This window comes from Chiloscyllium plagiosum, unplaced genomic scaffold (genome assembly GCF_037043375.1).
Source record: "Chiloscyllium plagiosum isolate Xiang-an unplaced genomic scaffold, Cpla_swu_hap1 HiC_scaffold_19, whole genome shotgun sequence".
In the NCBI taxonomy this organism is placed as follows: domain Eukaryota; kingdom Metazoa; phylum Chordata; class Chondrichthyes; order Orectolobiformes; family Hemiscylliidae; genus Chiloscyllium; species Chiloscyllium plagiosum.
In genome coordinates, this window is record NW_028270157.1 from 28719226 (window position 1) to 28736957 (window position 17732).

The 17732-nt window shown below is 38.8% G+C and overlaps 1 protein-coding gene across 10 annotated transcripts in view; it reads right to left on the minus strand.

Moving 5' to 3' along the window:
- Window positions 1-13880, minus strand: part of LOC122559715 (uncharacterized protein C3orf18 homolog) — a 93937-nt gene extending 80057 nt beyond the window's left edge. For 4 of the 10 annotated variants that reach the window (XM_087997167.1, XM_087997163.1, XM_087997165.1 and 1 more), the window contains exon 1: window positions 13735-13801. The gene's annotated coding sequence lies outside the window, so the exon portion shown is untranslated. Of the gene's footprint in view, window positions 1-13734 lie in introns of all 10 variants that reach the window. The other 6 variants (XR_006314514.2, XM_087997170.1, XM_087997171.1 and 3 more) reach the window with 4 other exon arrangements.
- Between the last annotated feature and the right edge of the window lie 3852 nt (window positions 13881-17732).

The following is a 17732-nucleotide window of genomic DNA, read 5'->3' on the forward strand; positions in this document are numbered from 1 at the left end:
GAGAAGGAGAGTGTGTATTTGCATACAGAGAAGTTTAAAAATAATAAAATGATGAAAACAAAGAGGAAAGGTCTTATGCTTTTGACAAGCAGGTTCGACTGAACTTGTGAATTATCTTGAAGAAGTCCTTCTCAGGTGAGTAAACAGGTAAGAGTTCACAACATAATGGTCTGGACACTGATACAAGGTCATAGAGTCATAGAGATGTACAGCATGGAAACAGACCCTTCGGTCCAATCCGTCCACGCCGACCAGATATCCCAACCCAATCTAGTCCCACCTGCCAGCATCCGGCCCATATCCTTCCAAACCCTTCCTATTCATATACCCATCCAAATGCCTCTTAAATGTTACAATTGAACCAGCCTCCACCACATCCTCTGGCAGCTCATTCCATACATGTACCACCCTCTGCGTGAAAAAGTTGCCCTTTAGGTCTCTTTTATATCTTTCCTCTCTCACCCTAAATCTATGCCCTCTAGTTCTGGTCTCCCCAACCCCAGGGAAAAGACTTTGCCTATTTATCCTATCCATGCCGCTCATAATTTTGTAAACCTCTATAAAGTCACCCTCAGCCTCCGAGGCTCCAGGGAAAACAGCCCCAGCCTGTTCAGCCTCTCCCTGTAGCTCAGATCCTCCAACCCTGGCAACATCCTTGTAAATCTTTTCTGAACCCTTTCAAGTTTCACAACATCTTTCCAATAGGAAGGAGACCAGAACTGCACGCAATATTCCAACAGTGGCCTAACTAATGTCCTGTACAGCCGCAACATGAACTCCCAACTCCTGTACTCAATACTCTGACCAATAAAGGAAAGCATACCAAACGCCTTCCTCACTATCCTATCTACCTGCGACTCCACTTTCAAGGAGCTATGAACCTGCACTCCAAGGTGTTTTTGTTCAGCAACACTCCCTAGGGCCTTACCTTTTTTATTATTTCATGCTTTTGTATTTTTATAGCATGAAAGCAGCAGACTGATGACCATCAAGAATAATTCTGCAATAAAACTGCCAATGCTCTTTTCAATGAGTGTCATTCATAATTTTGATTAGATGGAATAGGGTATAAATAAGACAAAAGATGATTATATCAGAACACTGTATCTCGGGGAAATATGTGTAATGTAAGGAAACTTTATGTATGAGTAATGGAAACTAAACCCACATAAGGAATTTCACTTAAGAGTCACAGAACTAAATACCAGTTATATTAATAGTCAATATTAAGCCATACTTTGTGGCTTCAGCAGGAACCCAGATAATTTAAGGGGAATTATCATTACAATCACACTTCCATCTGCTTTTGATTTTCATGGTGTTATCTGTTCCTTTCCTCTGATGTTTCTTTATTTCTTCTCTTCAGCTTGCACCTCCATTTTCTTCTTTTTTCTGATTCTGGCTATGTTAACTTTTACTTTGTGTTAGATGTGGTGAATGGAGATGGGTGGGAAATTTTTCTGAGAACTGCAGTTGTGAGACAATTATGGTCCTGCTTTATTCCCTTCATACCTGCTTCCTATTCTTACATTCTCAATGAATTAGTTGCCTGTTTAACTTCTCGGGATTGTATACATATAAAAGGAGGACAGGAGAAACCTAACTTGTTCATCAGGCCATCACCCAAATTTGTACCCCTCTCCCCCCCTGCTGCCATAGAATCTAGTGGAAGTTTTTTTTAAAAAGCTAATTTATCCTGAGTTTTCTCCTATCTCCTCTCTGACTTCTAAAACTGAACAAGTGTGTTCTAGGAGATCATAATACTAATATACCTTCTATATGCAGATATGCTTGTCATTCTCAGGAATTTATTAACCTGCCCTTTGAGTGGTTGCATATTAAAAAAAACACTATACTTATCAGCAATTTGTTTCACTGTTTAATGATTGTCAAAATATGTTTCACTGAGCAACTGACCTAGTCTATGCTTTCGTAACTGGTGGTTCCATCACTGGTCCACTACAATATGGCTGGATAATATCACCCAACAACTATGATGAGGCCTAAATATTTCAATATAAATGAAAAGTAAGCCCTTTATAACAAATTGTTGATTTCTAAGTTCATATCTAAAAAAAATCAAGATAAAGGAGTCCAAAAGAGATTCGGAGTGATCTTGAGCATGATAATGTGAGGCTGACCAGGACAAAAGTAGTGAAAGGCCCAAGCTGAGTGGGGTTTTACCAGTCAGTAAGGAACTCAAGATCTAAACAAATGCATGCATAATCTAAGAGAAAGCTGGTTGCTAATCTAGATATAAGACTAAGTGCAATCAACCTTATCCCCTGGTCTGGCTTACACATGACTCCAGATCCACACAGTGTAGGTAATTCTGAACTGCTCTCTGGGCAATTGGGAATGGACAATAAAATGCTGGTCTGTCCAGTGATGTCCACATTGTGTGAACGTACGAGAAAAAGATGTGTTTTCTCTGCATTTATTAAGATCCAGCATTGCAGTTAGCATGACTGTTCCCAGAAGAAACCATGTAGTGAACAAGGTGAGGATTGGTTGGATTTAAAGGGAGGTTGGAAAGCATTGTGATCTGTCTCTGGGTTTCACTGCTGCAGACCATATCTGCCCAGCATGAATGGTAATCTTATACAATTCCATCACTGGGGACACGCTAACTTTAATTGATTGGAATGTCTCAGCATCTCGGTCTAGTTTTTACACAGCCCTTTATTTCCTCTTTGGGGTGTCCCTCATCAATGAGGCTAGTAAACGTGAAAATGGAATCTCAGTTTGCATCTTAAAAGCTAAATCTGCCTGAACCAGTCTTTGGCTCCTGTTTTAGTGACAGAGGGCAGAGTCAGGTTTAATGGGCTTGGATAGTACACCATCGACTATAAAATACAGGAGCAGAATTAGGCCATTCAGTCTGCTCCATCATTTGATGATGGCTCGTTTCTCAAGCCCGTTCTCCTTAGTGGGACTAGTTTAGTTTGGGAAACTTGGTTGGCTTGGACGAATTAGACCAAAGCATCTGTCTGTGCTTTATGACTCAATGACTCTATAATATACAAACTGGGCAGGAACAAAGAGAACTGCCTGGCAACTCTTTGTTCTCTTAGAGAACAATGTCCAAAAAAAGGTAAGGAACGTCTGGAAAATTGCATGCAGAGGTAGTGTGGAATAACAAACCAACAAGTGGACCCAGGTAATATTTTACAACACCATGTACAGATGAGTGGCTTATGCTTTAAAAGACAATACTGGAAAGGGTTACCTGATATCACAAGATAAGGACTACCCATTAGGATATAAAAGACTGTTTCTAGGAGGAGATAACCAGTGCTGCAGTGGTTATCATTTTATTGTGTGCACCAGAAGGTTTCAGTAGCAGTAATATGTACTTATACTCAATTTTGCACTTGATGCCCCATACGAGACAATCAGGTATCAAAGATGTAATTTAGTTAGCTATTAAGTAATATATAATGAATCTGTTTACAGTTTATCAAGACCGAGCCAATTTCTGCTGAAAATGTTGTGTGGACATCATTCCCCACATTGTGTTAGTAACTTAGCTTAAATTATTAAGCAGGATTTGTGGCAGTGAATCTATCCAAAGTATCCCAGGTAGCTCAGGTGAATGATGACAATATTTTAATAGCTTGCCAGCATGACAGGTCCTTGGAAGTGAGGATGATATCTGTCAGGCTAGATGAGTCTTCAGGTGACTAGGAAGCCTAATTTCAAAAACATGACAAAATGTTGACACAGGAATTACACAGGTTTGTTGCATTCCAAAATCTTTGTAAACATTGAATTTGATTCCAAAGTATGTAGCTCTGTTATTTGTGACAAGATACAATATAAACATTGTTACCATTATCAAAAGTAACAGCATCAGTTTCAAAATCTTTGAATTATTTCAACTTAAAAACAAGAATAAGATGCAAAAATACACTCTGCACCAATCTCACCGTCTGTGTATGCTAGCTTGTGTTAATTAGAATGTTTATATTTTTAACTGTCATCACACCCCAGGCAATAATCTGAAGTTTTCCAGTCCTGATTCTGCTTTAAGGGGTATTGGCATCACGGACTCGTTTACAAATAACTGAATTTAAGTTGAAGATAGACATCTGCCTTTAATCCCAGAATAAGAAGTGGAATGGGCCCTTCAGTGATTTCCTCTCGCCTGGGAGAGGATTAAGTGGCTTGAAATTAAGGCATACCGTGCTTTACTCCAAAAGGGCAAGCAGTGTGACAATGATCTAAAAATTTACCAGATATTCTTAAATTCTTCTGGTATCCAGGCAACAACTAGACTGGGACACCAACTAAGCCCCATTTACTACTTTCACACAATACTAGACTACAGTTAGACTCTCAGGCTGAAAAGTAGGAATCAACTGATCGGTTTGTCACTATCCCAGCCACACTACCTCTGATGTAGAGATATGACCTTTGATATGTCTGGAGGCTTAAGCAATGTTTGACGAAACGGTCAGTTATTCAACAAATTAGGTTGTAGATTTTGCAGACCTTCAGACCAATTCACCTTGAAGCCAAAATTTAAACAAAAACTGCTGGAAATATTCAGCGGGTCTGGCAGAACATGAGAAGACAGAAACTAGAGTTAATGTTTCAGATGAATGATCTTTCATCAGATTTTGAGCCCTGCCTCATTCACACCTCTTGTGTTTTACATATCACTACTGAAATACGTACATTTTTAATTGTCAAGATAACAAGTAATAACAATACCTTTTGTAAGTGTGGAATATTTGAAATTACGCAGAAGCAAATTTAGAGTAATTCAACAATATCCTCAATAATTATCACCCCTCCACAAACACAAGGAAAGCATTAATTTCTTAAACACTACAGTATTTAAATTGGCACAAGACATAAGATAGCAACAAAAGATCTTTTCAAAATACCTTACAAACAGGTCTTACATGAAAAACATGGCTTTGCAAATTGGCAAGGTCACAATTAATATGTTTTCATCACATATGCACAAAATTGAAAGATATACTATTTTAATCTGATTTCAAACCTCAATCTCAGATGTATATTTAATATCTGGTCTGGTTCTGATCTTGATCTACCCTCAATTGCAGTCTGTAGAATAGTTTCCAAACTCTTATCTATTACTTCAATTATATTCCCTAGTTCTAAACCCCACTAAATTAATTAGTCATTGCCTCACTACATTTCTTTCATTACGACAGTGTGACCATACTTTCAAAGTATTTTGAGTGACATTAAATCACTTTGCGGTGTCCTAAGGTCATAAAAAACACAAGAAAAATGCAAGATGATCCTTACGAAAATAAAATCGTATTAGTCATTAGAAGGAGGAATGATTTCTTTGAAATTTGGTTGCTTTACATAATATAGAAAATGTTCTTATCTAATTTGTAGACTCAACAGATCCTAGCAGATGCGATCCACAAAATTTTTCCTTCTCGTTATCTGAATAGGCATCACTCCAATCCAAGTTGACAGATCATGGCTGAAAGTTTCCCTCACTGACTTAAACCAAGATGGAAACTGACACGGAATTTTCCTGTCAATTCTCAGCAGTGTTAAGACTAGCTAATGGTCTCTGCAAATGACAGGCAGCCCCCTCTCCAACATTCTACTCCAGCAGAAAGCTGTTCCAAATGCTCCCTCACATCCTCTCCCTACCTTTCCTCCTCCTACTCCCTTGCATGCTGCCAACCATGCCAGCAGTCAGTCACTCCCTTGTATTATCTCCTAACCTCAGCAGTCAGCTATTTGTCACAGCCTCTCCTCACACCCCAGTATAGATACTATCCACACCGTCACCATGGCTGCTACAATGTTGGACCTCGGATTATGTAGTGCCACTTGTCTTTCCAGTGCTTGCTGCTCCTCATCTCAGATGGTTTCCCTGCTGCCTCACTAGTGAGGTTACCAACAGTAAATGTGGGAAGAAACTGCCAGTGAATGGAAGAGCTGCTCCTCTCAAATTCTGTCAATCGTGCATACGAGTGACAGGTGACTTTCCTCTGATTAGTTACATCCTTAATTGAATTTCCCAGCTGTTTTGGGGGCTTGAGGACAAATTACTTCACTGGGCCCATATATTTTGAATATTAGCATGATGCATAACTACATATCATATTACTCTAACTTATTTATTCTATAAAAGGTAATTTTCTTGATGATAAATTACTTCCTTTCAACATTTCGAAGGGTTTTCATTAACTTTGTCTTAATTTATCAGAAAATAAGTACATCATAACTGATTTGTCCAAGTACGTAGGAATAGGTTACAAATATATAGTAATGCATTGTGCATACACAAATTAGATGCATATGCTGACATTTATCAAGTCATGTGTTTTTATCAAGTGAAGCTTAATTATCATACCAAGTTGCTATCAATTGTGTGGTTATAATTCAAAGGAAATAATTGTTAAAATGCAATGCATCACAATTATTTGACAAAGTCTCCTTATTATGAACGTAAGAACAGGTTATATTTTTGAAAAAAAACCTAAATTCATCGATAAAGAACCAAGAAAAATGGTGATTTTTTTTCCCCCCAGAATATAAATATTATATAATTTTCAGTGCGGGCTAGGTGGACCAAAAGGTCTGTTTCCATACTGTATGACTATGACTCCAACTTTATAATTTAGCTTTTAGTAAAGTAGGTGTCCAAAGCAAGGTTAGTTCTCTGATGGCTTTGCAGGTCTCTGCTGAGTTTGCTGATCTAAAGTGGATGGGAGGAAATATGCTATAATTGGACTTCCCTTTCCTAGAAAACTTCAGAGGGAAAGAAAATTCTAATGGGCTACCTGTTCCTGATCTGATTCCTTTCAGAAAGTTAATACACAAATGGCCATCAAGGAAAGAAAGGGTGCAATCAACTACAGTGTTCTTTACAGTTGAATAGCCTGTTCATTGTTGTGACTCACTGGGTTAGTATGCTATAATTGAACTTTGCTATTCCCTGAATTGTACAAAATGTTAACTTTTTTAAAACAATTACATACACTACCCCAATTTACCTGATTATCAGCTGGCCAAATTTCTTGTTGTTCTGCCTTCTTTCTCTGGATGCTTCCACTGCTTTGCAAGAAGTGTAGAGTAACAATTCACTTGGAAAATATCATTAATTTATCAATTCAAAACTGCTGCAGGAATGTTGGTTTTAAACTGAATTTTTGACTGCCGAGAGTGGCTTCTACGTTGAGAGAGTCTGTACAATTTGTTATGAAGATGTGAGTATACTGTTTCTTGAAGAGAGTTAAAAGCTAGCATAACAATCTAACACAGCACCAAGTGTCCTGAAAAAGATATAATGTAACATTTGGTCAAACAACTTGATTAGCTGGTTGCCTGGAAATTACAAAACAGATCTGAATTAAGCCAATCAATTTAAAACTTTTCAAAAAACCAGCCAGATGTCAAATCTTCTTTACTTCTTCTTAGGGATTTCTGTTTCACAGATTACTGATCGATAAAGGTATCTTTAGGAGAGCTATTCTCCAGCAGTCTGCAGATGTCGTTGGCTTGGAAGTTCTCCTCCCAACTGTTCAATTTTCCCTGGTCTTATACCCCCCCAAAGTATCGGATTGTGTCATTGGCTTTTAAGATTGTCAATATACTCAATTCAAACTTGATTGGAGTTTGTTTTTTTGGGGGGTATAATTTAAACTGATTGGTTTAATTCAAATCTGTTTTGTCGTTTCCAGCCAACCAGCTAACCGAGTTGCTCGACCAAACGTTACATTATATCTTTTTCAGAACACTTGATGCTGTGTCAGGTAGTTCTGCTAGATTTTAACTCTCAAAGGTCCGGTACACTCACATCTTCATAAAGAATTCCTCTCCAACTTGTTTCCAGCTCCAAACTGCTCAGCCACCACGAACTAACTCCATAATTATTGCCAAGCAAAAAGGTCTGTTGACAATATTGTCACTAGTCTGCAGACCAGTGAATTTTTTTTTGCCAACAAGACCTGGATCAGCACACACACTCAGCTCCTGATCACCTGCAATCTGAACCTCCAGCATTGGTTGCTCAAACAGTTGTTCAAAATTCCTGCCATGGCTATCAGGTACTTGCTTTCAAATTTGCAGCCACTCTTTCAAACAAACAGTTTTCCTAAGAAACTGTTGTTTCTCATATCAGTCTGAGAATTAAAAAAAAATACAAAAAAACCAAGACATAGTCCTTACATCACATTCACTCTCTAAACACTTAAACAATGGGAGCTTGAAAAACATCCCTGAGGCCAGTAAGAATCTATGAATCCTAGTTAGTGCCCTAGAAAGATCTGGCATTTTGAGATGAGGATCGAGGCGGAAAATGGAGAACAGTGATTTGTTTTCTTGTTCAGATGTACAACTTAAAGGCTCTCCAAAGGCTTCATAATTTATCCAGTCAGTGACTATACCACATAAATTAATATTCATCTCAAATTCCAATTTGTGTTATTTCATCTCAAGGTCGCCTATAATTTGCCTTCACACCGAGAGCAAAAGATAAACCAAGAAAGACTAAAAATGTTGCCAACAATTTCACATATGGGTGCCTCATCAATGTAGGAAAGGACTCAGTTGTGACGTTCATCACAGTTAAATAACCTACTGACATTCGGTCAAGACCCACAGATGAACCAATACTTACAGAAAATAATGAAGCATATTGAGAGATGACGGAAATGAAGGTAAATAATAACTTACTGTCTTCAAAAGCTAAAGGGGTTAAAAATCTGGCAAAAGAAATATTAAAAATACACTTGATTAAGAAGGCAGCTTTGGAACATTTTATCATGCAGAGATAATGTCTTCTTGATCTTGAAGAGCAGAACTCCAAGCATGAATATTACAAATGCATAGATGTCCACCCTTTTCTCTGAATAACTGCAGGATATTATCACCAATGGTCCATGCTATTTCTGACTGCTAAGTTCTTGCAACATAGTACAAGAAAAGCACCAAGGTAAGTCACACTGCAGTGCTATTTCTGGCTCCTGAGTTCTATGAGCCTGATTCTATTGCTGGGTCCTGAGTTCTCATAAATGATGCACACCAGTTGGAAACATAAGAGGCATGTGCAAATGAAGGAGGCATAGGCAGGATCATGACTACAGAGGTTGTAAAAGGTAGCCATTCAGAAAATGCATTGACAATCAAACTTTGAGGCTCGATTTTGAAAGGAATTACAAACCTGATATTAAGAACCGTACAAAGGACAGTAGTTCCAAGAAGAAACACAATCAATAATTCAATTTTTATCCTTTAGTTTCACATGCATTCTGTTTGATAATGGAAACCCATATCAATCAATTTTTGACATTCAGGTTGAAATCAGTAGTAGTTCATCAACATATCTAAAGTCAAGGGCACAGCACTAAAAGTGATCTTATGAAACATGATAAGTGCTAGAGGATTGTGGGATCTAAGTTTGATATGTTCTGGAAGTAAACAATGAAAATGAGACCTAAAGTGATCAGAGTTACAAAAAAATCATTGATTCATAGAATCCCTATAGCGTGGAAGCAGGCATTTCAGCTCATCAAGTCCACACCAAACCTCCAAACAGCATCCCATCCAGATCTACCATTCCTCCCAACAACTCTGTAACCCTGCATTGCACATGGTTAATCCACCCAGCCTGCACATCTCTGGACACTACAGGATACGTTAGCATGGCAATTCCATCTAATTTGAACATCTTTGGACTATGGGAGGAATCAAAGATGGGATCGCAATAGAAATCCGAGATGGAAAAACACAGTCCTCAAAGAACAGTAAGAATCAGATGGGGAGGGGCTTGTGTGGGGTGCTTGGGATGGGGTGAGTAGTGGAGGGGGTGAGGTCATGAAGTGATTTGAACATAAAGCTAAAAGCTTTAAATTTGAGTCACTGAAGGACTGGGAGCAACATAGATCAGCGAGCATGGAAGTGAATTTAGAGATCAGAATTTAGAGATCAGAATTTAGAGGTGGCTGAAAAACAGCACAGTTCTGGATGGGCTGGAATTTATGGAGGATAGGAGGTTAATCAGACAGCACTAGAATAATTATGCCTGCAAGTGACAAAGGCAGATGAATTAAAGTATGGGCAATCTTATGGTGGTAAACTTATGAGGTCAGAAATGGAGAGAAGGATCGCAAGGCTGCAAAACACAGTCTGGTTAAATCTACAACAGATGCAAATAAGAGAGGTAGAATTAGTGATTACTATATAAACTGGGTGGCAATCAGCAAAAGACAATGGCTTTTGTTTTTTCTTAATGGTTAGTTTCTTTTTACTAAGATTCAAAACATCCCCAGAATTAACATTACTGAACCTGAACACAGAATTTAAAATAATTTCATCACACAATGTCTGTAAAATTGTACAACACTGAATTAGGTTTTAAATGCAGTAAATACCCCAAAATGTAATTTGGTAATATAAATTCTAAAAAATACAAAAGCTATCTGAACATTTTGCATTACGAGTTATAAACCTCAGCACATAAGCTTAATTACTTCTTCGTTATATGAATAGGAAAGGTTTGGAGGGATATGGGCTAGGTGCTGGCAGGTGGGACTAGATTGGGTTGGGATATCTCATCTATGACTATGACTAATATTATAACAAAAAACAAGATTGAAATATTTAATTTCAGAAATCCCATTAACATCTGTACTAAAATATTAGTGACCTATGACCATAGAGTACGTTTAATATTGTATTAAAATGTGATAATAAGTATATAACATATTATTGTATACTTATTATCACATTTTAATACAATATTAAAATAATACAATATTATTCTGATTCTTAATTTTTTCAAAAGTTATCCTCACCTACACTATTCAAGCCAGACCAAAACTAGCAAAGGGGAAAATAAATTTCAATTAGACCCAACTAAGCAAAGACAGAAAGTTTGCCTATTTTGGATTTCTAAAACTGGTTAAAAAGTTACAGATATTAGTTACAACAAGCATTAATGCTCCTATCGCAATCTCATAATATGTTTGTCCCATAACAAGTCAAACCTCAAGTAACACTTGTAATATATTTCTGGCATATTAAAATTGTTCCACACCATATTCTTGTGGACTTCCTGAGAAGTGTTTTCACTTGTGCCATATAAGTCAGACCACTTTTTTTAAAAAATCATGCACCAGTTCATTATTCACTTGAAACAGCCCCAGGTTTGCCGAAGTTCATTTCATTTAATGTGTAAGAAACCTTTGTCAGTTCCACATTACTTTTAGAAACAAAAAGGTGTTCATTCAGCTTCATGGCTGAATGTAGGTCAATACTGCAGAAAGAAAAAGACAACTTTTAGACTAATCATTACACCAGTATTTTACATATCACAATAAAGAGCGGTAAACTACATATAAAAAAACCAAAAGAATTGCAGATGCTGGAGATTAGAAACAAAAATAGAAATTACTGGAAAATCTCAGCAGGTCTGGCAGCATCTGTGGAGAGAAATCAGAATTAACGTATTGGGTCCAGTGACCCTTTATTAGAACTGTTCTGAAGAAGGGTCACTGGACTCAAAACATTAACTCTGATTTCTCTCCACAGGTGCTGTCAGGCCTGCTGAGATTTTCCAGCAATTTGATTCTGTAAACTGCATATAATTTCCAATTGAAGTATACTGTAGTTATGAATTTGAGGAATGTATTTACATGTTCTCTGAACAAAACAATTACGTTTTACTTAAAAATACAATAATTATTTGCCATCTTTGGATTACAATTCTTCTCACTACATCCAAAATTTTCTACTCCTCTCAAAACAAAACTGACGTAGAGTTCAAAAATGTCTGACACTATCTTGATTCTCTACCAAAAGGTCGCTCAATACATGTAAATCTTGGTAATGCATGTTAACATTTTCTGTTTTAATTTCAGATTTTGGGCATCTGTAATATTTTGCTTATGCTTTAATGAATGCAAGCAAAGCTTTTGACAGTTGAGGGCACCACATCCACTCATATACAAGCACTTTCCAGTCGACGTCACATGGCAGCTACCAACAGCAAAATGTTTTGGTCGGTTTTCTTTCTCCCTTTCCTATCTGAGAAGTCTGAAGGTAGTTCTACTAATCCAACTGTTGCCCTGTTGAGGTTATTTGACTGAGTATGATCTCGGATCAAACTTGGAACTGGTGGTTCAGGAGAAAGTGAGGACTGCAGATGCTGGAGATCAGAGTTGAGACTGTGGTGTTAGAAAAGTGCAGCAAGTCAGAGATTCCTGATGAAGGGCTTATGCCCAAAAAGTCGATTCTTCTGCTCCTCAGATGCTGCCTAATCTGCTGTGCTTTTCCAGCACCACACTCTCGACTCGGTGGTTCAATACTGCACCAAATAGAATTTTAAACAATATGGAAAGTAAGATTTATTTCCTCCTTCGAGAGTGAAGTTTTCAATGCTACAAGGTACAAAGCAAGAAACATACAGTAAGTGGACCTGTTTTAAATTACCTATTGAAAATAAGATTATGTGGTGTTTCATAACAGGTTGCTATTATCTGTTTGAAGTTACTGAATCAATGTGAATCCAATAACAATTAGGTGCTATCACAGAAAGATCAGGTCAATTTATCAATCAAAAGTGCAATGCATAATAGATTCTGCCTTAAGTTGATACATGTTTGGAATGTCTAGGTTTGTAGAACAAGTGGAATGGCAGTCTGTGGAGTATTAGAGGAGGATCGGGGGAAAAAAATTCTAAAATGCACAAGCAAACTACGATTTTTTTTCTGCTTCAGCCATTGGGGATTTTATGCCAGGTAGTGAACACTTGGAACAGAATGGGGCATCAGCCTGGAAAGTCATTTGACAAAAGGATTGAAACCGGTATTCCTGCTGTAAGAACAGATGGCAAAACATTGGGATTAAAAATTAACGTTAATAAACATAAAATAACGGAAGGCGAAAACAAAAAAAAAACAATACCATTATCAAATAGCATATCAAGTTGCTTTAACCACTACTGAAATCAATACTGTTAGGAAAGTACAACAGGGCATCACCGTTGACAAACGTGGCACCAGGCGCATACAAGGACTGTAGCATTTCAAAAGGCAGCCAACACCACTTTACCAATAAGGGCTATTCGGAAAGGGGAATAAGCGCTGTTTTGCCAGGGATGCCAGCATCCCATAAACGAATAAATAGAAAACCAATTTGTCCTTATGGTTAATATCCAAACTTAAGCTTTATTCCCATCCAGCCAAATATGGATCATCTTAGTTCGGCTTGACAAATGACGAAGCAATATTAAACCATGAAATTCAATGGGGACAGCTACGAAATTAAAACCTGCAAATGCTCAGTCGTCAGTAACATTCGCATATTGTAGAGACCACAGAAGTTTTGTTGAATAGCAACCACGCAACATGACATGATGTTTTCTTTTGGGAAGTCTCCATCAGTCCAAATAAACAAATTTGAGCTGATCCGGGATGGGTGCGGACAGGAGATTAAGATCAAATTACAGCAAAAGTAGCGGAATATCAGGTAACGAGCGAATGGTAAAGTCTAAGCTGTCAAACAGGATAGAGCTGGGGACGGGTGAAGGAGCCCTCCACCCTGGTAACCGCAGCTGTCAGCTGGCATCCCACTCCAGAGAAACTTTCCGACAAAGACTCTCCCAACTCCTAAAGCTCGGTAGCTCCTTGCCGTCAAGATGACATCCCGATTCCCCCCACCCTTCCCTTTCCGACTAGGCGTTTCGTTCACGGGTGACCCTGTCACACAAGAAGCCGACATTTTACTCACTCGGACACTCCGCCGACTCCCGTCACCTCATCACTGTTCGGCCTCCCGGATCACGGCCGGATTAGGAGGGAGGCTTGTGCGCATGCGCACCAGGCCCAGTGCTCGTGCACGTGACGCCCGAGGCCGGAGAGACGAGAGCGCGAGTCCTTCTTGCTCGCGCTGCTACCGTGGCCCATCTCCAACCGTCTCTGAGGTTGCACGTGCCTTGGAGCGATGGCAGAAAGCTCTTCCTGAGAATGCACGGACCCAATGGGGTCAGGGAAGAACCTTCTCTAAGGATGCGCGAGCTCAGCAGGGACTGGATAAAACCCTCTGAAGATGCACGAGCTCAACAGGAAATGGGGAAAAAAACCTTCCCTGAGGATGTACTAGCTCAGCACGGACTGAGTAAAACCCTCTCTGAGGATGCACCAGTTCAGATAGGACTGAAGAAAACCTTTTCTGAGATGAACAACCTCAGTAGTGTTAGAAACAAAATTCAATAAAATTTAGAGGAGACCACCAAAGCTGGAAACAAGACAATTTATTACGAACTTGCAAGTAAGGGCTTCAATTGCATAAGCAAATAAAAGCAAATTAGAACTTAGGTTAGTGTATAGTTATACCCTTTGAACTGAGTGAGGTCATCTCTCCAGACTCCTAATTACCCAATCTCTCTTACTATTTCGCCTCTACCTATCTATGCTCCACACCCATTGCCCCTTTCTTTCCAAGTTGGCAATTTCCCCCTTGCACGTGCTGTCAAAAGGCTAAACTCTTATCTCAATGTTCCCCTTTGTAACTTCTTTCATTATCCCTAGGTACATTCCATTCTTGTACATACATCTTAACAATGTATCTTTTTCGTGCTTTGCTTATATGTTTCAGTAATCTTAGCTTTTTGCTGAAACTGTTGTTTTAAATATTATGGTAAAAGGAATTATTTTCTTTAATAAATCTACATTAAAGTTAGTACTTAATTATCCATAATTATGCACTGAAAAGTAGAGATACTCTTCCCTAGATACCTGCAGAGCTAGTAGTTCTCTTGCTGTACCACTTTTCTGTATGCTTTTTCTACATCTGCAAAAACAATACTTTTACCCCATTTCTAACAATAGGGACTGAGGAACCCCTCTCTGAGGATGCACTAGCTCAGCAAGGAGAGGTAGTTACTAAATTTGCAGTTGACACCAAAATTGGAGGTGTTGTGGACAGCGAAGAAGGTTACCTCAAATTACAACAGGATCTTTATCAGGTGGGCAATGGGCTGAGGAGTGGCAAATGGAGTTTAATTTAGATAAATGAGAGGTGCTGCACTTTGGGAAAGCAAGTCTTAGCAGGACTTATACACTTAATGGCAAGGTCCTAGGGAGTGTTGCAGAACAAAGAGACCTTGGAGAGCAGGTTCTTGAAAGTGGAGTCGCCGGTAGAAAGGATAGTGAAGAAGGCATTTGGTATGCTTTCCTTTATTGGTCGGAGTATTGAGTACAGGATTTGGGAGATCATGTTGCGGCTGTACAGGACATTGGTTAGGCCATTGGTGAAATATTGTGTGTAATTGAAAGGGTTCAGAAAAGATTTACAAGGATGTTGCTAGGTTGAAGAATTTGAGCTATAGGGAGAGGCTGAATAGGCTGGGGCTGTTTACCCTGGAGCATGGAGGCTGAGGGTAACCTTATAGAGGTTTATAAAATTATGAGGAGCATGGATAGGGTAAATAGACAAAGTCTTTTCCCTGGGATGGGGAAGTTCAGAACTAGAGGGCATAGGTTTAGGGTGAGACGGGAAACATATAAAAGAGACCTACAGGGCAACGTTTTCACGCAGGTGGTGGTACGTGTATGGGATGAGCTGCCAGAGGAAGTGGTGGAGGCTAGTACAATTGCAACATTTAAAAGGTATCTGGATGGGTATATAAATAGGAAGGGTTTAGAGGGTTGTGGGCTGGGTCCTGGCACGTGGGACTAGATTTGGTTGGGATATCTAGTCGGCATGGATGAGTTGGACTGAAGGGTCCGTTTCCATGCTGTACATCTTTATGACTATGACTGAGGAAAACCCTGTCTGAGGATGCACTAGCTCAGCAAGGTCTGAGAAAAACTCTGAGGATACACAAGCTCAAGAGGGTTTGGGTAAAACCATTAGAAGCTGTTTTCCATTTTTGATTACTTTGATGTGTTCAATCAGGATGCAGTGATAGAGATTTTAATTGCAGCACTTCTGTTTATAGCATGAAAAATGCAGAGTTCAAATAGCCACTTTTGGACAAGAGACCCAGCTCTGAACAACAGGATCAACATCAATTTGGGGTCTAGCAGCTGAGTGTGTAATTGTTGGCTCACTCAATTTTATGGTGTTTAATGTAATTGTGCCAAAAGATGTTTTCTGCAAAAATTAATTATTTTAAATATGAGAAATTTCATACTTATACAAACTTCAGTACAGATAACACATTCTGCATGCACTGTGAATAATCCTGCATAACAGCGAAATCTGCATTCACATAACAAGTCCTCTGAGATGCACAGCCTCAGCAGAGACTGAGGAAAACCCTCTCTGAGGATGCACTAGATTAGATTAGGTTTCTTACAGTGTGAAAACAGGCCCTTCGGCCCAACAAGTCCACACCAACCCGCTGAAGCGCAATCCACTCAGACCCATTCCCCTACATTTACCCCTTCACCTAACACTACGGGCAATTTAGTCAGGCCAATTCACCTAAACTGCACATTTTGGATTGTGGGAGGAAACCGGAGCACCCAGTGGAAACCCACGCAGACACGGGGAGAATGTGCAAACTCCACACAGAGAGTCGCCTGGAGATGCTGGAAACCAGATTCTGGATTTGAGTGGTGCTGGAAAAGCACAGCAGTTCAGGCAGCATCCGAGGAGCAGGAAAATCGACGTTTCAGGCAAAAGCCCTTCAACTTTAATAACTTCATGGATTGAAAGAATCAACAAAGATATACTGTTGTACATGGATAGAATCAGCAAAAACTCTTTCTGGAATAAACTGCTTATTGAGATGAAAGAGACAAGGAAGCACTGTTATAAAGGAATTGTCAGTAACATGTGAATTAACCATCCCTGGGAAGGAGTTTAAACAACATAAACAAGCTGTTTCTTGGGAGAGAGAAGATAACAACTGCTTGATAACCTGTTGCCTCCTGTCAAATGGGCAAATAAGACTGCCTGTAGAATTAATGTTTTGAATTAAAAGGGTTAATTACAGGAAAAACTGTGGTTTAAACAGATAGCTAAGCCTGAATGTAACAAGGAACAGGACAGCTACTATTGATAAGGCAAGCTACAGGCTTGACATCTTCAAAAATGTTTTTAATAATGGGAATGAAAGAATGATTTGATTCATCAATAATGTCACACCACAACCTTGAAAGAGAGAAAATTGTATAAGAATCTAATAACAGATCAAGTCATAAGCAGAACTTTGAAGCACAACACTGTACTAGGATTGAACCCTAGACATTTCCAGACACAGACACTGTTGGTGAAATCTTGGCCAGATTCCATCCTTAATCAAATTATAACCAAGTTAGATTGTGAGGGTTTAACCTGCTCACTTGCAGGCTCTTATTTTGGTTGCTACATGCAGTAAAGTTTAAATCATTGTTTCAGTGCTTGAGTAGGAATAAGTGGCTGAATCAAAGGGGATTTACCCACAATAAGATAATGCAACAAAATCACAGATTCGGCTTGGGATGACTCTAAACTGGCAAAATTCTACATCATTCAGCATATTTACATGCTTGGGAGCCAAACATTTATTTGTTTTAAATTGTACATAAAATTGATCTCCTGCAATGTTGTTTAGGGTAATTGAAACACAGTCATTATGCTTTTTTCCTAAACTAGCTTCTGTCTTCCTAAGCAGTACTATAAATAGGTAAGTTCAAATAATTCTTAAGCTATTTCAGTACTTAGGAAACATCAAGGTCAAACAAAGGGTACTTTATTTTGTGAATTCTAGGCCTCAGGCCAATATTGCAAACAGACAT